Genomic DNA, 25,406 nt, shown 5'->3' with positions numbered 1-25,406 from the left:
TCGAACGACGCAAGGCTAAAAAAAATCCCATGTAAATCAAGGAAGTACGGAAATAATAGAAACATTTTAGGAAATTCTATCTAATTAAGACGGCTGGTATTTCATCGCGAATCACCATTCCGGCAGGCTCCACCGTTTTTAACGAGCTCAATATTCTTTATGAATAGATTAAGCCTGATGCGACGTTTTTATCGAGGCACCTGATTGGATTTAGCAGAAATAGAATCAAAATTTGCGAGGAAAAGGGCAAACTGCGACTGCTGTGGCAACACATCGGCAAATTGGAGTGAATATGAATTAATTATAATGTTGATTGCCACTATTACTCTTACGAGTAAAATTTCACTACTTAACGAGTTTTTCCGAGGCAAGCGTCAAATTTTCCTGCAGATTGAAGCTAAAATAATAAGCTAACGTGGATTCTAAAAATGTCATCTCTTCATTCTTCATAAAATTTTAAAAGCTGCGATATTATGGGGAATAAAACAAATAAAGTTTTGCTGCAAAACACCACCTGGTTTGCAAATAACTTTCCTCGGACTTTGCTCCGGATTTTGAAGAAAGCATTTTAACGCAGTTACTAAGAGTTCCTATCGATGCCTAGGAAATGGTGAATTCACATAGAGCACAAGAAAAAAATCTTGGTAAATTTTCCTTCTGGGAAATTCATTTTTCTGTCTGTGAGAGTAGCATCCATCGTAAAAACTTGTATCCAACCTGGTATCACAGGATTTTTCCACATTTAAGAGGTTTCATACAACAGATATACTATATGTTATTTTAGAGTATATCCTACTTTAACTCATCTACTTCTTCATAAAAATGCAACTACACTTAAAATGATGCTAGAAAAAGAAGTTGTTTAACTTTTTTCTCTACTACTGCCAAATTAAAAAAAAAGAGTTTGCCAAACATACTTGAAACTCATATCATAACTGATACAAAAAAATCTCCCATCATAATCTCTAGATCATAAGTTTGGTTGGACGCTGTTATCCACTCATTTCTTCTGTTGGTAAAACTTGAGACAACTATAAAATTTTCGTACATCCTTCATCACCTGCTCTATCTATCTCATTCGTGGCCTCCCAAAAAAACGACTTTACACAAACTTATTTATCATTTATTACTTTGATCGTCATAAAAATTTCAAACCTTATTACAGTGATGGACACTATTATTGCTCAAGATACATCCCAGAAAGCATATCCTAGAACAAAATTGGCAGGACTAACATAAGGTCTCTTGCAAACGTGAGTATGCCTGTCCTTTGACAAGAATTGGAAAACCAGGTACAAAGCTCTAAAAAAAAATGCTAGAGATTGTTCTTGCCACACCGCGGCGTGTATGGCGTGGGCAATTATAATTTTCTGAAACAATAAATATTTGAGCTTAATTGATAGGAAGCTTTGAACGAGCATCAACTACACGATTTCGCAATCTCATCCATTTTGAGATGTCCTTAAAATCCATACCATTATATAAAATGTCTATAAGGCTGGATACTCAAGAAAAACCATTTTCATGGTGACTACACAGTGCATCCAAAAAAGTGTATACGTTGTCATAGCTCAGTAACTAAGGAGTTGCGACCCCATTTATACGGATAAAAAAAGCTTAAAATTGTCTCCCTTACCACGTAAGTATTGCAGATTCCTCCTCAAACAGCCTGAATGAATGAATATTTATATATAAATACTTACTAGACCACATGTATAGACTTTTAATGCGAAATTTTCACCGGGGAGTGAAATGAGTCGCGATATTTAAGGGCGTTAGTGCCGAGGCATCCCCTGCTTGATTTACGACTGGGATACAGACGGGCGGGTCGGACGTAGCGTGGAAAACGAAAATCGGGCAGGTCGGACGAATGAGGGATGGCCAATAATATGGAAAGCAGGACATGCAACAGAGTCCCTCTGGGGGCTCGCGAGCCCAGTCGTCTGGTCGATCGAAAGAAGTGGGGCGAATAGTTTCCGCGAATCACAGGGGTTGGGGGAGGGAAACCGCGGGAAATCCCGCTAATTCCGGTGGCGGTCGCAAAAAGCGTTCAGGCGGGAATCGGAGACATATACAGGGGGGTGGGGGGGGGGCGTTCGGATTCACTCACTCAGCGGAGAGACGTCGCATCGGTCACGTGATCATTCATTCTCTTTCTCTCTCTCTCTCCACCCCATTCTCTCTTTCGAAACGGATTCGATACATTCAACACTACACGAGCGACCACACGACAAACCACCGCCATCAATTTACTTCGCTCCGATCCGGAAGCAAGCGGAAGGCATAGCGGACAGTATAATGGATGGGGACTCATTGAAAGGTACCTAAATACAGCGATACAAAGCAAAAAGATTCGATTTTCTTGTGGAGGCGCTTACCCATTTATAGCCATGCACTATGTGGAATTAATGTTTTTATCGTTGACTCTATATACTGTTTTTTAATGACTGTATCTTTACTGTACATTAGCAATGTATCAAAAGTCATCAGGAAGACATTTTTTGTTCTTCAATAAAACAACGTATTATGATTGTTTTCTGAATATGTTTCCACCAACAGGCAGTAGCCTCCGGGGTCACTTCTGGCTCCAAAATTGGTTTCACATCAATGATATTTGACAATGCATAAATTATTTAGGGAGAAGGTACACGTGATCATTCGTTCTCTCTATCTCTCTCCAACCCATTCTCTCTTTCGAAACGGATTCGACACATATACACTACACAAGCGACTACACGACAAACCACCACCATCAATTTACTTCGATCCGTTCAGGAAGCAAACGAAAGGCATAGCGGACAGTATAATGGATGAGCACTCATTGAAAGGTACCACCTAAATGCAGCGATACAAAGCAAAAACATTTGAGTTCCTTAAGGGGGCGCTTATCCCTTAAACTATTAAACTTAATTACTTAATCATTATTAAAAATTATCTATTTATTAAAGCTTAAACATTATTATACCATGTACTTGATGAAATAATTTTTTCATCCCTTACTCCATTGATTGTTTTTTTAATAATTGCACATTTACTGCATATCACTAAGTTTTATGATTTATTTTCATAAAGGGGCGTTTATCTCTACATCACCATATACTTGGTGTAATTAATTTTTTCGTCCTTGACTCTATATAATGTTTTTAATGTATTACGGAGGCTTCCGCGGTGAGTGATTGGTGATGGTTTTACGCAGTGTAAACCCGGAAAACCATCACCAATGTTTTTAATGACTTTATATTTAGTGCATATTAGTTACGTAGCAAAGTTCATCAGAAAAACTCTTTTCTCTTCAATAATATGCAAGGTATTATGATTTTTTTCTGAAGGTGATTTCACCAACATGCACAAGTCTCTGGGAACACCTGAAGCCTTGGTTTTGTTTCTATATTTTAAAATGCTTTGATTGTTTAAGGAGCAATAAATATATTATTATAATTTTTCGTGCTGGTTTCAATTGACTATGCAAATAGTCGGAATCATACGGAAGAAGGGACTCCTTACCCTCAATCTCGCCCCAATAACGGCGTTTTATTATTTCCCTGTCGATATAAGTATATATTTTTTTCATTCCAGCCTCTAATACGGGAATCTATCTCATAGAAAATTTTACATTAATTGTGTGCAATGAACAAAGGCCTAGACATTTACACACTAAAGGTTTCGACAACTTTCATATTGCTTTAACACAAAACAGAATTTTTTTCACCGGCATTGGAGGATAGGCCATCTAAGCCGAAAGTCATAGGTCCTATACCCGCCTGAGTATGTGTATTACTGTACTAAACAATTAACATCTAATGATTTTTTAACCATCCCTCCGATATAAAGGCCGTAATTATGTTTTCGGGGATGTATGCGATGAATGCATGAATTATCCAAAGGGTATAAATTGGCGGAAAATGTATTCAAACATTCAAAATAATGGCAAAAATCCATAAATCGCGCATCACAATCCATTAAAATAAATAAATCGCATTATAGATCACTGAACCATAAGTTCGCCCGACGCATTTTTTTGCGACTAAGGATATAAATTTCCCGCGAAATTGAAGCGGTCGATTTTGACGCAAACATATTTGAAACATGCGGCAGTGTTATTGAGATCCAAGTCTTCCGAAACTGGAATCCCTGGATAAAGTGGCGCTTCAGCAAATACTTTTTTTTATTTTAAGGGCGAAAGCCATAAAATATACGATGCCAAAACGTCAAGATCTGGCCACTAAAAAAAGAGGAGCTGCCGTAAAATTTGACATCAAAGCCCCAGTGAGTGCTTCTTATTGTCAAACCCTTACCAGAACACAAGAAGATATGGAGAAAAGTTATAAATAAACAGGGGAATTTTATTATTTTATTTATTTCCCATTTTCATTTATTTTAGGGGACACAGATAAAATATGCAAGCCTTTCATTCCAGCTGTTTTTGTTTTCCCCAATCTCCAGAAAGTTATCATGGAATGTTTCATATTACTTATCCAACGTTCATAATCATAAATTTTCTGCTATTCATATTAAATGCAGGTAGATTTCTGAATCTTTCCATTATTTATTTCAATGTCGATTAAACAATGCTCTCACTCTTGCGTCGACGATTTTAAACTAGAAGCTAGATTGCATTACTGAATTCACATTTCTTCCCATCAAGATATCAAAAAAAAATGTCTCCTCCTTATCCGTTATTTTTATACACCCCAATTTCAAAAAATCTTTTTTTACATATATGTCGATGCACTTGCACTAAATACGAAAGAACATGAAGACTTTAGACACATTCTATGATTTCGAATTTTTTCCTACATCAGTTTGCAACTTTCACAGAGTACGACTGAAGGAATGGGCCATTTTAAATCAATAATATTGAGAGTGATTCGAATACGGTATACCCATTAACCATCCAGTTTCATAGGTAGTGGGTTTAAAAACTTAAACTGGAGATAAGTACTATCCTCAAACATTATTTTACGCTAATTTCACCGGGTGAACTCAGGCACCAGTTGCTACCAAGAACTACATCCTCAAACATTCAACCAATATAAGCCCTAAGGATCGCTAGGGCTTATTTAGGAACTAGGAAAAATAGGAATGCGTTACGCCCTCAAATAATCCCAGTATCACATGTTCAACTTGTTCACAATATCTCATGGTACGATAGAATATATTACAATAGAATATGTATACGCAGATTTATGATTGCAACAAAGCTGAAACCAAGAGCGAAATTTGACCGACATGATACGCTTAAGGGTTCAGCATATTATAATTCAAGTAGCATGATTTTCTAGTTTCGGGAAACAAATTAAATTTCAATTATGGTTTAATGCGGCTTCATTATCGTTTCCACGTTGAATACACACGTAAAATGGACCATTCTGAGAAAAAACGAGACTTCGCCAACGGATAACAATAATATCGAACATGAAGCCAAGGATCAAAGGAAATATTTCCGAAATATTCGGCTATATTGCTGATAAGGAAATGGTGATGCTCGTATCCAAAAATACACTGGCAAAATGGAATCAAAAATGCAAATATTTAACGATGGTAAAAAGAATTCAAGTTACTAAAAATACATATTATTTTTAATAAACAGCGATGATACTGGCATTTTTTTATCGACTGAGGTCGTGCAAAATAACGGTAGCCATCGATACACCCATAATTATTGAAACACTTGTACTTTTATCAAACGAATAGTATATCAAATTTTCGTCGCAGAATTGAATATAGATCAATTACTGACACGAAGTCGCATCCGTGCGAAAAAAAAAGTTAATTTCGAGGCAGAAGTACTTGAAAATATTGAGTTTAGAACAAGTTTACGCGTTAATTAAAATCATGGGGACGTGGAAAATGATATTCATTCGCAGAAAGCAAATATTTCCTCGAAATAGGACATTATGCACTGCACGCATGTCCGGGAATTATGAGGATTGGTTCCAAGAAATGGAGCAGGCTGCAGGAGTAAGAGAGGGGAGAGGTGGAGATTCCATCCTCATGGCCTTATTATTCTCTCGGCTAACACACCCAGGCGACGAACGGTGAATTGAGCGAGCTCCTTTTTTTCCTCAGTTGCAATAATAGCTTCGCTGAGTAATTTGTCATCCAACCTTATATAGCGCCTCTCTTCTGTCTCCTCAAATCTGTAATATGTTCCGACTCGGTCCTCTACGTAAATTCTCAAAACTTGGCACGCCCGACAGAATATGTGACTGTGTCAGGGGTAATTCGAGTTCCATTAACCACCGAATGTAGCCAAGGTTCTCTGCAATTGGGAAACTGCTGCGAAGTTGAGGAACACACTAATGTTTTTGGAAAATATTTCATTGCTCAAGAAAACGTTAAAATTACTCTTTTTCAAAGTGACTGATTTTATTTTCGAAATATGCCTGAGATATTATAAAATTATTAGTTTGCTGAACAGAGAACCTTCGGATAATAGGCATTAATTACCATGGAAAAATATTGACCTGGATCGGACTAATACCCTATGGCATAAGGGCCACTGCGCAGACCGGTAAATTATTCAAATCCATAAGCCCTAATGGCAATTTCGCCATTTTATATCGCACCAACAGTCAGCTGTAGCACTTTAGTCAGCTTATAATATATATCCACAATCCAAATGTATTTAATACGCCATGAAATACGCAATTTTAGTGAGGTCTTTAATGAGCTGTTTTCGGGCGATAAAAATAAATAAATATATCGCTTTAGCCGAGGTAGATAAGTATTTGATGGAGTCTAAAGACACAGCTGTGAATAGTTAAACAAACGTTGTGAGACGTTATGAAATGATCCATAGCAACAATTTGTGAAAAAAACTGTTAGAATGGCAAAAGAAGCTAGAAAGTAGCAAACAAAGTTTTATGAAATTTAAATTATAGATATAATCGTATCCATTTCCGCAAAGAAAACTGTTTAACGTCAAATATATTCACCCCTGATTCTGCTATGTACCAAATAAAGAGACGACAGCGCGATTGGAAATAAATAATTTTGAGCCATGTAAACATTAATGGAGTTTAAAAAGTAATATTTGGCAAAAAAATGGGTATAATCAATTCTTGTATTTTATGCAAACGCTTATTTCACCGATAAAAGAAGTGAAAAGTAAAAAAAGAAAAGAAGAAGTGCTATACGTAGTTGTGTGATATCCAGGAAAACTTATAATGGAATACCACAAATTAAATAAAGAGTTAGTGAAGACATTTGGGACATAGACATTTGGGAGCCTTATCCCATGGAGAATGGTGACTTTACATGTAAATTATAGCCACTAATTAGGTATTTATATAAAATAATTTCATTTTCTAACTACGCTTACACTGGAAAAACACGGAATATGGCCAAAATTGAGTATTTTATTTCGCAAGTAGGTACGCAAACATAATTTGATGTTTCTACTTCTAGCAGAGCGCCATAAAGCATGATTATTTTTACATTAGGCCGATAAAATATATAAGACGTAATTAAACCCTATAATAAGACGATTTTTTTACTACCATTAAGAAATGTAGAAGGACAAGTTGAGAGCAATTTTCAGAGAAGGAATAATTCTGCTTTCAAATAAGATAAAAAGATGTGACTTTCATGATCAATGAAGATTTTAAAGATCAACGAAGCTAAAATACCCCACCAATTTCACTCGTTCCCTTCCAGATAGGTAGTTGACATGCTAACAATTAACAAATCGATATAGCCACAGAAAAAAAAAACAATATTAACTCACCTAAAAGATAAGGGAATTACAGTTGATACACAGTTCGATAAATCCTCGGAGCCAGCATTGATTGCCCTGATTTCGGTACAATAGAGATATGATTTCTGGTAAAGAATGAAGGTAACATAAAGTTAAGAAGAATACAAAGCCAAAAAGTGAAAAAAAAATAGGAAAAAGCAGTAATCAGATCTACAATATTCGGGGAGATATGTTGGTGTCTAGTGCTGCAGTATGTACAAAGAAAGATATTTGAAACGTACAAAGTAAATATTTTACAGTTTTTTTCCAACATTTTAGTACGGTCATGTCCTTAAGTTTACGTGGGAAACCGCAGAAGTCATATTTTTATCGAAATAATTCCGTAGACAGAAACAAGATTAATTAACAAGATTGACAGTAATGAAACGAGCAAACGATGCATAAATTATGGATAGAAATTATGGAACATATTTGAGTTTAAGCGGCAGAATTTAACACTAAGCAATACAGCATCCAGGGTAATGCCGAATTTGGTAACACTAAGCTATAAGGCTATTACAGCAGTACTTGTGAGTTCAGGTACGGCAAGAGGGGATTAGAACAATACTAAAATATTGAATTGCTTGATTCATGGAAATTCAAGTGCGTTTTTCCGTCAAAAACTGAATGAATGTCCATTCGCCAGCGGGTACTTTCAGATAAAACTATGTTTGTCAACACATATGCGATATGCCGCTTATTTTAACGGCTAAATAATTTAATACATAATTATACCTGATGATGGATCCACAAAATTTGACATAAGTACTGTTAACAAAGACTGCCACAGCCCTTGGAAATGGTGAAAAAAATTTTTGCCCATTCTTTCTTTTGAAATATATGTGTATCACACTTTTGACAACAAAACAATCCTCTATCACCAACGTCTTACAAAAAAATCGCAAGTTTACTTATCTGAGCACTTACTTTTATCTCAATTGATATTTTATAATAGCTTAAAAATATAGATGTATGATTGAGGAACCTCTGCCTTTCGACATTAAATGCCCACTCCGAGCATAGTGATTAGCTTCTAAATGGGACCCACGATGGAAAGACACAGTAACAGTTATTCAGACCCAGAAAGTCCAAGAAATAACAACGCTTTCATTACAAAAGCATGGATACAACGTCAAGTAATGAATTGTTTGCGTTTACGACCTCAATGTCAGATTACCCTGACATTTTTGGACTCTCATAAGCATGTTACTATCATTAGACGCAAAATAATAAGTTTTAAAGCCACACAAATCCTCAAGAAAATATATATTGGCATAGATTCTTATTATTAGTACCATGCATTCTGGATATGAATATAAATGTGATTTATTGATGAATAAGACAGGGAGATATGAAAAAGATAGTTGTTAGTAATGACAGTTATGGGAAAGTCAGCCATAGTAAGTAAAAAAATATAGATAATGCCCAAACAATATGGTACTTCATGGCAGAAATCATGCCCCATTATTCAAATAATGAACGCACTGACTCGGCTAATGGTGGAAGAAACTCGCTGATAGTTGAATTTTGGCTCAAAGAGAAAGGTATTTTGGTAGTTTAACAAGGAAAATAAAACAATCGAACTTAATTTCTAGTAAAAAAAAAGACTAGAATACTATATTTGACGCGTAAAATCATCACAAATACTTGTTTACTCATGAAACATTATAAAAAAGTAGGAAAACCAAAGGAAAATGCGTAGCGTAATTCGGAGAAATTCATAGAATAACGAGATGCCCAAGAGCAGAATTACAGTGGTGTAAATCAAGCGATAAGGGTAATTATTCCACGCGATATTATTCCAATTTAATAGTTATTTATATTTTATATATATCGAATGTATCTTTTATATAGAGCATATTTTTTTTCTTCTGTGCAAGAACAGAAATTTAAAATACACGGCACTTGGCCGTATATTTCCATTAACCAACAACTCCATGCTGATATTTAAGGCTATAAAAAGTGAAAAAACTACTTAGATGAGTAACTGCTATATACCACGAGGTCAAATTATAAAATATTCGACCTTAGGTATGTAGTACAAAATTATAATATTATGATAAATGAGCTTGGTATCTTTCCACACCAATAAATTTAAATATGGCCATAACTTCGATATATAATGCTATGGCAATCAACACCTACATATCAACTGCAAATTCCAGAATAATTTTGACTCACCAAATAAAAACGCAAATGATAGATGCCATGAAAAAAAATCGGAGACAGGGACTTTTTAAATGCAAAATAGGGTGAAAATTTTGGAACCGGATTGGGAGGTGATAAATTCATTTTCAACATTTTAACTTTCATCGCAAAGCCTGCACAACCGTCAATCAGCTCTAAAAAAAGCATAGTTCTCCACGTATTATAATTAATTCGACTATCTTTCATAATCGTTTATCAGCCTCCCAATGGTAATGGTTGCGTTGAGGAATATTTACATCAGAGGATAATAAAGGAAATCGGGTTTGGTATATTAAGTGTGTTTCTTGGCTATTCGTCAAGGGGAGGCCCGGATCAAGCCCAGGAGGACAAATATTTTTCGCGGATAGCCATATTCCTGCTTCGGTGCTGTTCGAATTGCACATCAAGTACGCTATTCCGTTCGCCAGATTGGTCGTTTAGAAGATGCAACACTCCTATTCGACAATTCGCATTTTGCTATTTTGCGTGACGAATGACTAATTTTAAACTTGCATTCTCCTTTTGAAAATTTAAAGGTACAATGTGAAGACCTATGACAATGTGTACCAGTAACTCAAATATAAAATATTTACACCTCTGTTACTGAGAAAATACAAATTTGATGTACAGGAAAGTACTAACAAGGATCCATTTCATAAGTCCAGAAAATTATAAAATGAATTTAAAAGCTTCAATGACTAAACAATTAAGCCAAATTAGCCCTCGTAAACGCGAGTCCAAGGGCATACGTTTCTCCTCCTGTACTGGGGATCGTTTGGCGCTTTTCGTAGCATACATACAGTCTTGCAATCTTAAGTTTGCAGCCCTCCATCTCCCCATATTGTTCTTATAACTTCCCGAGGCTCTTCTTATCCGTATTCTTCTTAATCTGTCCTAATTACTTGCCCCTTGGTCTTTCTCGGGGGACTTTTTCATCAATTTTTCCTTCCATCATGTTTCCCACGTAACTGTTGTCTCTCATTACTGGGCGAATCGACCGTGTTTTTCTTTGGCTTACAGTGATCCATAGCGTCATATCTTCTCTTATTTTACTTTCCTCCCTATCCGTCCATTTTATGTTCGATTTTCGTCAAGTGCAGGCCAACATCGACGCTTCGTTTCCCTCGGTCATTTATTTGCTCCAGGAGCAAATTACCTTATCTCACGCTCACCTCCATCAATTATCAATACAAATACCAATAACGACTGCAGTTCAGGGGCCAAGTCGAAAAGAAGCCGGTACGGACAAGCCGTAATGAATTATCATTTACCCGCATTACAGCACTCGACGAAGGAATATAATTACGCTCGCCCCCTAAACCGAATAGGATAGGATGGTCACACACAGAGAGGGATAGTAAAGGTAGGATAGGGCTAGCGGAATAATAGGATGGAGTGCTTCGCCATAAGATTTTTTGAGATATTTAGGATGAAAATGCTATGGCATCCGCCACAAATTGGCGGAAATTCTTCATAGCATAGGAGTGTTAGAATAAATTTCAACTTAGTAATCAATTTCCAAATGCAGAAATTAAAAAAAATATTTAAGCAGAAATTATTTCAAGAACTCCTACCATAAAATAATTTATTCCCCATCCGTTAGGGCCAGAAAAAAAAGTTAAAAAAGAGTTATTATTCTACGAAGAAGGAGTGATATAAGTGATGTAACACTGGAAAGTAGTAAAATATCCGTTTGCGAATGCATGTGTGGGGAATTTTCAACATATTATAGATCAGAATAAATCTTTCAAGCACTCCAATTATTAGCTCATTAGATTAGCAATTAATAGCGTATTAATATAAAATCAACAAAATTTTCACATTTTTAAATGAAGCGCATATTTTATTCATTCTTAATAAAATACCGACTACTTAAATTTACTACATAACTAAATTTAAACAAGCATTACCCCTAACCAAGAAGATCGAAAAAAAAGAATAACTATGCATAGGAGTGCTACTGCCATAAAGTATTAATCGGTGACAAATATTAACGAAATATAATGTGTTAGTCGAAATTAACTGGCATATTAACATACAGCTGAAATTAAATATCTCACCACAATCCCCAAAGGTCTTCAGATATAATGAAATCATGATTAGGATTATGTGTTGGGGGCATATGCGCTGACTGACTCAAAAATAAAGAACCGATTTCGAGAAAAATAATGTAAAAAGGAGGAAATTGACAAGTTTGGAGCATTGTCACTAGCTTCAGCTAAAAATATGTAAAGTTTTCAGAATTTTGTGGAATTAATCAGCTGCAGAGTAAGATAATGAGATAATATTTGAAAAGGTGTGGACAACATCTACTACCTTACCGGCATACACCGCTAATTCAGAGTGTTTCTTAGTATCAATTATAGGTATATAAACATGAAAGAAATACAAATAATAAAAAAGTCTACAATACGCATTTATTTGTGAAATTTAAAGCCCGACGTTTACATTTTTCCTAATTTACATTTACGGTGCTTACCTTTTTCAAAATATATACAACTAAACTGAGGTAACACTAGACATAACTTGCACATTAAAATTAAGAATATTACTTGACTTTAAACGGGAATGCATCTTGACGCTTGCTATTGTGATGACATGAGTGAATTGAAATGAGAAACAATAAGTACTTAAAATAAAAGGGCGGCACACAAAGGCCATAGAGAGAAGCTTATACAGCTACAATATTTATAATGAGATTTTCTATTCGATACCTCTCTCAATATTATCAGCCTAAACGAGACGCACCCCGCCGGACATCATGTATAAACGTGGTAGAAGGTAAACATTCTCTTAAAAACTATTTAAAAATATCTTCACTTTATAATGTTCAGCAAAAAATTGCTAATTTACTGACCTAGTTTCCATCTCTATACAAGTCATTATCAAAAGTAACCCCACAAGGTATCTCACCACAAGTCACCTCATATGTATAGGATATTCTAACTTGATTATGACTTGTAAATAACGTACACCCAGGTCGATAAATAGAAAATTTCTGTGGAAAACGGCCAAGTTAAGGTTATTCCAAATATGGCAATTTAGTCTCATAAATTGAAGCCGGAGGAAGTGTTTATATATTGTATAAACCCTTACCGCTCAGCAACAGCAACTGAGGAGTCTGCGGCAGCATTCCTTGGCCGGTCCAGCGCGGGACGCGATCAGCCCAGGGCACCATGACAACCCAACACCGGCGACACGCTTACCGGAACACCCCTCTCAACTCCCGATACAATCCATCCCTTATGCAAACACCCACCGATATATATGCACACACATAACACGGCGACTACTTGAACCCTTCCCGCAGTTCTCCAACCTTTAAGTACACCGATCCCCCGTTATTGTGTGCCTACGACACCCCTCCGGAAAGATACACACAAGGTCCAAAAACACACACGTGCTCTAGAAGTCTCGGGAGAGCTCCAAACTCCTACACACTCTTTACTACTACTCCGAAACCCTTTTTCGCCGCGGAGCGACAAACACACATTCACCGTAGCAAAATTCTAGAGAGAGAGCACGTACGGATTCCCCAGAAACCCCCTCTTCCTTACAGTCGCTTTTGGTACACGCCGGCCCCGACGAGTAGTAGTAGCAAGGGAGGAGGGAAAACTTACTACCGTAGACGACGCATGGCGTGCAGATATGTATGTAACACGGTAGAAAGGAGGGATTATTGAAGGAAAAAGGATAACTCGGGCACTCTATATAGTCAAGGGGTGGCTCTACGCCCAGAGATATCGAGCGATAAAAAGTTGTAGTCTGAGGGGAAGAGTGCCTCCCTGGCCGAGCGGTGAACGTCGACTCACAGTACCCGCAAACAAGGCATCTCCCTCCAGAACCAAAAAGCCTTCCCCTAACCCTCCCCTCCACGCTCCCTCCCCCTCTTCCCCTCACCTCTCCTCTCCCGTCTCGTAGCCTCTCCAACCCCTCCTCCCCCTTGCCCGGCACATCTCCACGGCTCCCCCCACCCTACGAGCACCACTCCCTTCCTCGTCTCAGGAAACCACTACGAATTGTACGCGAGGGGGCGTGTACGGGCCCCTCCCCCCTTCCCCTTTCCACAGAATCCCACCCTTCCAACCCACTCTCATCTGCTGACTCCCTTCTCTCTTCACTCGTGCAAAACCCGGTCGCTCGTATTTGGGGGGGGAGGGGAGGGGGGCGAGCTACCTCATCGATATATAAATCCACTCGGGTCAAAACATCGACGTCCGATACGGTTCTACAATATCATATTGAGACAGTATTTTGTTTGTGTTTCTCTAAATTTTCACAATAGAGTTCTATTTGCATTTTTTCACAGTAATTTCTATTTACGGACCAACATGTATACAATTTATTCGCAGTAGTTTGCTAAGCTGCCAATTCAATTCGGTAGCTTGGTGCTAAAAGGACAACAGTCAAAAATTTACACTTTTGTAATTACAAGTCTATAGCGTATCAATCATGGGAATCTGATCATCAATAAAATCATGGGAACTATGAAGCCTAAAATTATAAGGTAGGTAATAATTTTCTGAAATTTCCGAATAGATAACTTTTTCAGATTCAGTTCAAAATAAGGTTGAATTTTCCTATAAGTTTGAATACCACTTCAGAATGCTCTCCTGAAATGTAAGCGATTTTGACAGTGGCCCGTTTAGAACCAAGACAGAATTGTAAGCATACCTATTTTAACACACATTTTCTTTACTTTGAATAGCATTTTGTGCTATGAAATGGAATTATTCCTAGGTATTCATGTTAATTTTTTAATACATACTCAATGTTATGCATACAGTTCTTCTCTTCAAAGACCTGTAGTATGCATTGATGCGTGACAAATTATCTCATGGACTAAATGATACCATCTCAATAACATCAATAAACGGTATGCATTTTTAAATGTGAACCGCTCGTTTAATTCTTTTCGAGATTGAATTTTCGAGGGAACGCTTCCTATCCTACAACTACTTAATGTTTATAAACTGCTCAGAGAGGAGATTAATCATTAACTGCAATAGAAATTCCCAGAATGAGGAATGCTTTTTCCAGCGCCTACGGGTGGAGGTTTCGTCACATATCCTAGAAGTTCGAGAATTTGTAATGTTAAGACAAAGCTGCTTATTTCCAGAAAATTTACGCGGAATTTTCTCAAATTACCTGCAAATCGTTTGATCATCTGACGCGATTTCAAGGGTTCTGAGTTCGAATCTCAGTCAAATCATATATATTCTTCCCTGGCGGAATTTTGGCACCATGCTTATGATGCTTTACGTCGCTGCAAAAGAGCGAGGCTATGGGGAATACTTACTAGCGTTAAGAGTTCAAATCTGCTGCCAACCAGCCAAACAGTTGCCAAACTGAAGAAGACGACCGCACTTTCATGTTTCCAAGAGCAGGTATAATTAGGGTTTAAATGACACTCGACGACATTTAAAAGGTTTTAAACATAAAATTGGGGATCTTTATAGCCAATTTTCATGCAAATTCCAAGTAAAGGGGATATTGCATTTTTAATGCAGGGAGATGTATTTACGTTCCCCGATTTTTCACCGCAGAAGTAATGGTGGATTACAGTTTATCATCGGTTACATTTCTGAAAATGATCCCTGCTGTATAATCCTAGATATTTGCTTTCAGTTCATTCCTGACACAAAAGTTTTATTGAAATGATTATTATTTATGTATTTATTAATTTTATGATTTGAATCCCAAACCTTTAATTTTGTCTCTACCTCGTTCTATCTCGACTCGCGTACATAAACTTGGCTCATCGATTCACCCATTCGTGCCAAAATATCTACACCCGATACTATGATATGGGGTCATTAATGCCTTTTTTTGCATATCAAAAGTTCATTTTTATAGAACCGAATCACGAAGTATATTTTTTACCTGAGGAATACAAAACGCTGTTGAATGGCAACAGAGGAACTCATTAGCTTAACATTGCATTTATTTAGCCATAAATGAGCCAAGAAAACATAAATAACACGTGTCACTTAATACCCGATGGTTCTCTAGGGATGCGAAAACTGGAGTACACACAAGAAAAAAGATTTCAATGGATTATTACCACTTCGAAAGCTTTAAGGGCGTATGTGGTATTTCAAGGCAACGCAACAAAGGAATGCGGATAGTGACATAATTAAAAGATAATCATCTATATATGGACAATAAAAGGGAGTAGCAGCATAAGGAGCAGAAGATTGGAATGCGTGTGGCATGGGGAACGGATGATCGATGAATGATAGCCTAAGCTGGTACATTATGTGATCCCGGAGGGGAGGAGGTTAAGGGGAGAGGCAGAGAAAAAATGGATGGACATCATAAGAAAGAACTCGAAGCCTGAGAAGATTGAAGGAAAACGGTCAGAAGAAGAGAAGATTGGATAGCCTTGGTCCCGACGTAGCCTGGTCCACTTGGCCAAATCGGGTATAGCAAGTAGTCGAGGAGCTTCATGGTTGATTTATATACGACTGCCAAAAATAGATATTATGAAATTATATGTACTCAAATGGTTTCAGATACTGAGTATATATTATGGTTTCTAGTTTTACAACTTTCACTAAGAGCAAATTATAACTCCTGGACAAGGATGCCAGCCCAATAGAGTCATGATATTTATCTAATTCGCTTAATATCTCCTCTTAAATTTTTTCATGAGCTCGGAAATTTCGAAAAATAAAATTCGTATAATTTTTTTTCGATCAGAGTTACCACATTTTTTTTGTAATGACATTTTTGTGAAATATTAAATAATGGAGAATTATACCTAAGGTCATATTAAATAAGTACTACAACCACTGAGCGCAAGTGAGCCTCGAATTTTTCGTGAGCGCGACGTCCCATCTTAGAAGATTTAAAAAAATAGCATTCCTTTAAATACCTTGAAAAATTAAAGTTGCTAACCCAAAATTAAATCGTTTATGGGGTAAAATTCTCGAGTGTTTACCTAGTAAATCCCTATTAGGCAGTACTTCCTTGTGTACCAAATCAAACATTTTGTTCTTCGGGCACCGTCAAATATTTCACGAGTGCTTCAAAATAGAGTATTCCGTAATGTTTTTAATATATATATATATATATATATCTCAGACGCAAGATTTAAATTGACCATTTTAATGCAAAAACACGTAAGTATTTGGCGTGGGCGTTTTTTTTTTCCTCTTAGTTTTTGAAGAAGACCTATCTCGGGCTATGCTTCTTTTCGAGTTGTTGGAAATTACAAATTATGATTGTGCGGAAGTAGCAGAAAAATTGTGCGGGGGATTTTTATTCTAATGCTATTGAATTGATAAGTACGCTAAAGCAATTGCGACGAATGTATATATTTTTTAAAGAACTTCCGGTTCAGGCCTGAATTTTTGGTTTTCATATCCCACCTATAAAAACCAATGCGTTCAAGAAGTTACTTTTATATGCCGCTTCCAATATTCTTGATGAATTCGCATCGATTGAATGCACAGAGTACACAATAAAGCGAAGCTAAAACTATACTTATACCGTTTCAATCCATAACCAGATCAGGAATTTTTATCCAAGTATAGCCTCTTCCCGAAATTTAAGGTAAATGAGTGGAGATACAGTTTCACAAAAACATTATATTGGAATGAACACGTGTCAAATAAAGTAACAAAGTATAAAATAAAAATTTAAATACACTTTACGCTTAAGCTCAGCTTTTGCGCTCAGCTGTGCTAAAGGCTCCCCAACATTTAGTCTTGATATAACACATATTTCCACTCACACACAGGAATGAATATGTTGCTCACATTGATAGCATTTATAATACATGCGCAGTCAATTTTGACGCGAATGTTATCCCTCACCTCAAGTAAAGAAAATACCAAATCTCGTAAGCGTATTACATTCGATCCCTTGCAGAGAATTATATCTACCATGCATCCATGGCAACAGAAGAGGATCACCAATCATCTTCACTATGAATGCGACTGCACTTCAACGCATTTAACTAATCTCTCACCTTGGCACAACAATTAGTCGGGGATAACCTCCAATATTTCATCCTTTAAATGTAGAGCGAATAAAATTCTAACAATTGCTCACCTTTCAATTGCCCTCATAAGAGCTAATAAGCTCGACGTTAATTGGGTCACCGAATCAGATTTCAATCAAAATTGGATTTAAAATGCCATGTATATATCATTGAGATAGATAATGATAATAATTACGTATGGGAAATTCCTAAATAAAATTATAATATCAATACTAATTACTAAAATTGGTATAATTTTATTGATGAGAGTCAACGTAAGTTTTCAAGTTCGCATCAACTAAGCTTCGAATTTGTGGCCAAGAAAAGCTGAATAACTCCGATTAATAACTAAAACGTGTCATCCATTTTAGCAGCTGATATATCTTTTGGGATTGAGGACATGTCAACGTAAGCTTGTGCTAATTTTTTTAAAATGAAGACATCTCATTATATTTTATACATGAAATAACAGGATAATAAAAAATATAGAAGTACTACGATAGCTCTAAGCGGGAGACGGATAAAACCATAAACGATGAAAATATTCCTTATTTCGAGGAGGCCCTTATACACGCCCCTGATTCATTTTTTTACTTTTTGGATGGCCACATAAATATGAATTTATGCGAAATCATAATCCTACACCTGATATCACCTATCAAGAAAGTATGACCACTCACAGTTGATACAACCATAAAGCATCGACGAGCATCATCCGATTGTTCGGTGACGAGCATATATGCGAATATATGCTATAAACCGCCATTAGAGCAAGTTTTTATCCTTCACATCGGTCGCAGTTACATCGCCATTGAGCAAACTTAACCACAGTGATAAAACAGATAAGCTCCATGTACATAGTACCCCGTGGACCACCTCAAGGGTGTTTGGCAGGGGGTTCCAATCATTAGCATGCAGCATGAAAAAGCATTCCCACATACACACCACAAGGTCAAAAAAAAATTATGCATACTGAAAAATTATGCCTCCATATTCATGCAAAGGCCAAAATTGTCAACTGAAGGCAATCAGCTTATGAAGCCAGAACACGCAATACATGCTGTTGGAAATGCTATGAAAATTCAGAAACATGCATTAAGGAATACATATGTTAGTAGGCTTCAGTACAAGTCAACTAACCTATTTGCTAGCCTCAACGATGTCCTTATAGTCTATTATCGACCGCGGAAAAATTACATTCTGTAACTATATGTCTGAATCCATCTGTCTCACAGCCTACCTCTCTTATTAATGTATTTTTATGATCTGATCTACCGTATTATGTTGGCGTTCGTAAAATACGGCTAACTTCGTCGAAAAATAAAATGCTCTTGAATTTGAAAAATGGGTTTAGTCTATTTTTCAGTCTATGGTCTGGCAGAGATTCATATCTGAGTTATTACTAAGAGGCCAGTAGCACTGAGAAGACTACCGACTTTTTACGTACCTGGCAGCTCTTCTCTGTACGCGTTCTAACTCTCTTTTTAAGCCCATTTCATGAGGATACCAAATACTGGCAGCGTACTCCAAATGGGGTCTAACGAGGAAGAAGAAGCTAATTTCTCTCACTTTATAATCGCACATTACTGGAATTCTTTTAACCAAACCCAATTTACGATTAGCTTGACCTGTTGTTTGCCGAATATGTTTATTCCAAAATAGATAATTATTGAGTCTGACTCCTAAATATTTTACTGATTCTACATTCTCTAACAGGGTACCCTGAATGAAATAGCTCTGTTTTGGTGAGTTACATTTTTTCAGAAATTAATTATACTACACTTTTTTTTCAAATTTAATTCTAACTGCCATTCATCGTACCACGATTGGATAGCATTAAGGTCGTTCGTTAGCTCATCCCTTTACTGGAATGGATTTCCCAGTAAACTACAGCGTCGTCTGCAAACAATCGATGTTTACTGTCTACCATCTCATCAATATCGTTACGACGGCTGTCATTCGATTTATCGAACGCCATCATCGATAAGGATTTAAACTAGCAACCAAAATTTGACGGCTAGAAATGGCCATCGAAGAAAAGACTAAGCCTTGAATATCGATATACATCGCAGGTATATCGCTATTGAGAAATCATTACCCTTAATAGTGAATAACAATAACTCCGATGGCCAATTGCGGTTATTATAAAAGAAATCCTAGGTACTCTACATACATTTACATCGCAGGTATATCGACAATGAGCAAACCTGGCATTTGCAGTAGACAGCGATAAAACCAATGAGCTACGACGGCTGTCATCCCACGATTTATCGAACACAATCATCGATAAGAATTTATACCTGCAACCAGAATTTGACAGCTAGATACGGCCATTAGAGCAAGGGCTAAGCCTTGCATATCGATTTACATAGCAGGTATATCGCCTTATTGTTCCCTAAACCCTCATCTTACCCCGCTACCTAACTCCGCCCCTCCCGAAATGCCTCTCCAGGCCTTTTCAAAGGCAACCTCATTTTCCCTCCCTGCCAAGGGACGAGCGACTCATCCTTCCTGTCCCTGGCGGGCGACGCCTTCCCCGAAAAACGAGCGAAACTCCAAGAATACGGAGAGAGAGAGAGAGCGGAGAAATCCCCCTACCTCCCCCCTCAGCGCCTCCCCCGAACCCTCCTCTCCCTTCCCTGCTCCTCCACCACCACCGCCTCGTTTGCGACCGGACTTGGTAGGCCGACTTCATTTCTGGTTTTAATACGAAATAAAAGGGAGGAGGGTCCTGGGACTGAGGCATCAACAAACTTTCACTCGGGGAATTCACTTAGTTGCAAGTTGAAAAGGAAGACGTTTCCACCCTCTTTTCAAAAAAAAAGAAGAAGAAGAAAGACAAGAAGAGCCGCAAATTGCATCACTCCTGGATTACAAAATTGCAAAGCGATGTGCTTCGCATTCTGTATTCAGAGTTCGCTGCGCAGAGTATTTCCACAATGGATTTTTTTTTCAAAGTCGAATTGGTACTTTCTTGAGATCTGGGAAGGTTCTTGAAGACTCTACGTAATTCCATTGGAAAGTCGAATTTCCATGAAAGGGTATATTGGTAGTCGTTTTTAGGTGTGGTTAAGAGCCTTGCTAATAGCATGAATGCTTTATTTTAAGCGAATCAATACAAGTGATAATGGAGCTTGGCTAATCAAAAGACATTTCGACATGCCTAACAAGGGCAAAAAAAGCGAAAAAGCGCAGATCAAAATTAAAACTTGAAGACAGATGGATCGACTTATATACAGTTAGTAATTAGTGAGTAAACTCCATCAATATGAAAGAAATCCACCAAATAGTGCCTTAATACCTAGAACTCATTCAGTCGTATTACAAGCCATTAAACATTTAATTCTATTAATAATCTAATCTTTCCGTGCATTCACATTTTTAATTTCGACGTAAGCTATTTTCTAGTCCTCGTGCTTCGTTCAATCACTCCGACGTATTATAAACAAGGAACTAAGTAAAATATGCTAACGCTAGGCTAACTATGTAATTAAGCTACGAGAGTAACTGAGATCGCTCCGGAAAGGGAAAATGCCTAAACTTTCAGTTACCAAAGGATATCTGCGTACACGCAAAAACTACTCGGATTCACACAGCTAAGCAATGAATTTTCGGATTGCTCCCGTTAAGGTGCGTTTACACTGTGCAACATGTAATACAAACAAGTTACATACAACATGTTTTACGAAAAAGTAACACATCCGTGTAACAAGTCACATGAAACATCGTGTTAAAAAACAAAAATTCGTGTTATATAACAAGTTTTTGGCTTCGCGTATGAAGTGGGAAAATGTGTAACATGTTACAGAAAAGAGGTGAGGCGCATGGCGGGGATAGCCAGTTGACGGGTAGGCTGCGGCTGAATCTGTAACATGTTATTTGTGCATTTTTGGCCCCGCCGGACTCTTGTTTAAAAACAAATGTTATTCAAAACAAATGTTACAAGTAACTTGTTATATATAACATTTTTGTATAACATGTTACACAGTGTAGACGCACCTTTAGGATTTTTAAGCGCTACCGTGTGCAGACCGCATTCAATTTACCGGCTATCCTGGCAATTTGCGACCAAGGGGGATATCCGCAAAGATTTCACAGCTTGCGGACAAGGGAATATCAATTTATACCAGAGATATATCCCCAGTGAATGAATAAAAAATAAACAAAAACAGTTTTAAAGCCTCTAAAGCTCTACACGAACAGCAATATCCGTTATCAGGTCTCTCCAGCACGAGAGCCGCTTTATTTTTTGTTCAAAAATGTTTCGTACTGCCGCGAATCCATTCCACTCTTCGATCTTCCTTATCTATTTTCCAAATAGCAAATGAATACACTGGCGGCGAAAGAATCGCCGCTTTCGGCTACAAATGGCTAGAAGAATTATTTCATGAAGTAGGGGACTCGCCATACTTTTAGATGGGCATCGCGGAACGCGGCACGTAAGGAAATTTGAAAAGAAATTTTTTAAAGTGAAGTGTGTACTACGAGTACCATTTTCAGTTTTTGTTGTCACTTACGAGCAAAGCTATTTACGTTACAGATACGTTGTCATACCCATGTTCCACTGACATTGAGTGGAAGTTGCGTTAACATACCCCAGAGGTAATTATCATTCTGCACTCAAAGTGTTATCCAAGGTAGTTCGCCACGTACTCGTGTATCTTGTTTCCTTAACACAAAATTTTAACAAAAATATCATCAAAACGCAGCTACGGTTACGCAGATGGGGAGATGACGTTAATAGGCAGACCGCTTCAAGGAACTATAATCCAGAGATTTAGGCTTTGAAAAATTGAGACCAAGTGACTCCGAGAAATATCCAAATTATTGGGGAAATTGGAGCGAGTAATTAGAATAAAGCCTAGTAAATAGTTTAATTACAAGGGTTTTCACCCTTTTTTATCCATCAAGCAGGAATTCGGGTTAAATACCGCGAATATAATTGGCATAATTCAATTTAAAGTTTAAATATCAAGACTCATACCATACAGAACAGTTAGCTTAAAAACGTAAATAGCACATCGACAAAACTTCGAGAAAACAGTAGCTTCTTATTCATTCCACATGAGTGCTTTGACTCCAAATACATCATTATTTTTCTGATGGATAAGAATTCTGATAACGTGAATATGTGTTTCCATTATACGAAAATCCACATTCCAGAAAATGGTCTTTCAATGCAACGCATTAATACAGGATGTAAATACTATTTTCCCATATTTGTGAAATTTCGTAATTCCATCAAACTGGAGCCCAAATAGAGATAAAAATAGCACATAGAAGTTTGAGTTCATTGAAAAAGATAGGTAATTTTCCATCACAAGTTTAATTACTCTAAAGTTTTCGAAACCTTTCGTTTCATCTTCTGGTGACCTGCCGTGTAACTTTAAATTTAGTGTAAAATTGTTAGGGCTTCACAATAATATGCTAGACTTCCACCAAATTAAGGCTGAATATATTCAACATAAAGTATTGATTATGCCTTCATAACAGAGGGTACAATTATTTCGTTAGAGTATAAAGAACACGAATTAATTGACATATGGAACATTTCAGAAGAAACCCGGGAAAGGCTGTGATAGTAACCGGAAATATCTCCGCTAATTCCACTGAGACACGAACTTGAAACCTGAGGATGAGAATTCAAGGCGTGCAGAAGCTAGGACAACCACCAGCGGATCTCTCTCGTCGACCTAATCCCTCTCTTGTCTTCCCCGTTTCATTTCCCCCTAGAATCTCCAACCCCCAGGCTCCCAACCTTCTCCGTCCCTCCTTCAACCCTGATTTCCTACCCAACCGATTTAATCTGATCCCTCTCCCAGTTTCCGCCAGCTGGAGCCAAACCCCTTCCAATCCCCTTTTTCGGGGGTTTCTTTCCCGATACCCTGCTGAAATTTCCCCCCACTGAAATTGCTTCTTTACCCCTCGTTCCCCACGAAAAAAATTTCTCCCCTTAGTCCTTCCCTCTCATTTCTACAAATTCCCACCCTTACCCCCTCCCCCCCCCCCCCCCCGACCACTCCAGTAACACCCTCAGGAAACGGAGAATTTCCCATCAAAACCAATAAACTCGTTCTTAATTGTCCAGGCAATCGAACGGATGTGATCCCTTTTCACACGCGAATTCACGAGTCCCCCGATCAGAAGATGGCTTCGTCCTTATGGAAAATTAATATAAAAAACGTGCCGGCACCTTATGCGGAAGGAACGCTTTTGGAGTCATCACAGAGAAGGGAAGTTGAATTTACAATACTATTGGTAAGAAAAGGGCGAGGCGCTACATAAAGGCAACTCAAATAAATACATGAATGATAATGACAGATAATAATTCATATTTCCACTACTTACCCACTAATTGATGACACTTATGCTGAAAGAAATGTCACCGCCACATTAAGGATAGTTAATTAATTAAGAGTGAAGAGTAAAAAGCGGAAATAAAAATATTTACAAAAGAATAAATAGAATTTCTTGGTAAATGTCCATAAGAATATTATGATCCCGTGGATTGTAACAGTTAGGTACAATATTTGAGGACTTTACACCATATTTTGAGCAAACGGTGAGGGTTGGAATTGTATGATCTCATAGGATATGGCGCTACATTTGAGTTTATACTGTTGGAAATAATATCAATAAAAATGTCGCCGTAAAAGTAATAAAGCTTGGATTTCAATTCGCTATTTCGACAGCAGAGCAATGTTACGGGTAAAAGGTGATTTTTTAAACTAAGAATTAGAACAACTGATAATATTACATACATATTTATAATGTTTCACGCATTCACAGCTGGCCATCCTTAACGTAAGGAAAACACTCTATGCGTAGCGGTATTGAAAAAGGAAGTATATCGATAAACCACGAGCACTAAAATTGAAGAGAAGGGACGAGAAATCTTTCACTACATTTAAATAAAAGGATTAGAAGTGCGAGAAAAAAGAACAGAATATACATAAAGCAGAAATTTACAACTTTCGGCATTTGATACTAATTCTTTGTTAAAATCTTAGCCTAATGGTAGATTGGTAAAATCTCCAAAACAATAAGAAATTTGTATAAACATCAAGTAATTATCTCATGCCACCGCTAACAATCAATCCATAAATATAAAGTTCAAACGAAATCTCAATAGTATTTAGCCACTGAGAAAATAAGAAAACACAGAGGACAATAAACATAGGTACAAAATAGAGTGAACTAACGACCCGAAAAAGTTACGAAAAATTATTCTAAAATCGGGACGATCCACATTACTAGCTTCCCCGCAGAAGCTACAAAAGGGGAGAGTATAACGACTCAGAATTCATCAAATCAAGAGCATCTCAAGATAGAGAAGTTGGAAAGCTTTATTTCTTTCCTTAGTTAAAAGATCTTCGCCAGTAATTGAGAAAGAGACATAGTCATTGACCAAAGTCGGAGAAAAAAAATCTCCCAACTTCCGAAAAGTTTCACGAAGCGTTCCAGCGGGAGATGAGAAGGATCTGTAACTTTTTT

The 25,406-nt window shown here is 37.3% G+C and overlaps 1 protein-coding gene across 2 annotated transcripts in view; it reads right to left on the bottom strand.

Moving 5' to 3' along the window:
- LOC124161181 (diacylglycerol kinase delta) overlaps window positions 1-25,406 on the bottom strand; it is a 444,246-nt gene that overhangs the window by 342,496 nt on the left and 76,344 nt on the right. Inside the window, exon 1 of one of the 2 annotated variants that reach the window (XM_046537415.1) lies at window positions 13,022-13,718. The exons of the other annotated variant lie outside the window; for it this stretch is intronic. The gene's annotated coding sequence lies outside the window, so the exon portion shown is untranslated. Of the gene's footprint in view, window positions 1-13,021; window positions 13,719-25,406 lie in introns of those variants that run through there. 2 annotated transcript variants of the gene reach the window in all.

This window comes from Ischnura elegans, chromosome 6 (assembly GCF_921293095.1).
Source record: "Ischnura elegans chromosome 6, ioIscEleg1.1, whole genome shotgun sequence".
Taxonomy (NCBI): domain Eukaryota; kingdom Metazoa; phylum Arthropoda; class Insecta; order Odonata; family Coenagrionidae; genus Ischnura; species Ischnura elegans.
The sequence above is the reverse complement of the archived record's forward strand: the minus strand, read 5'-3'. Positions and strand labels throughout refer to the sequence as shown.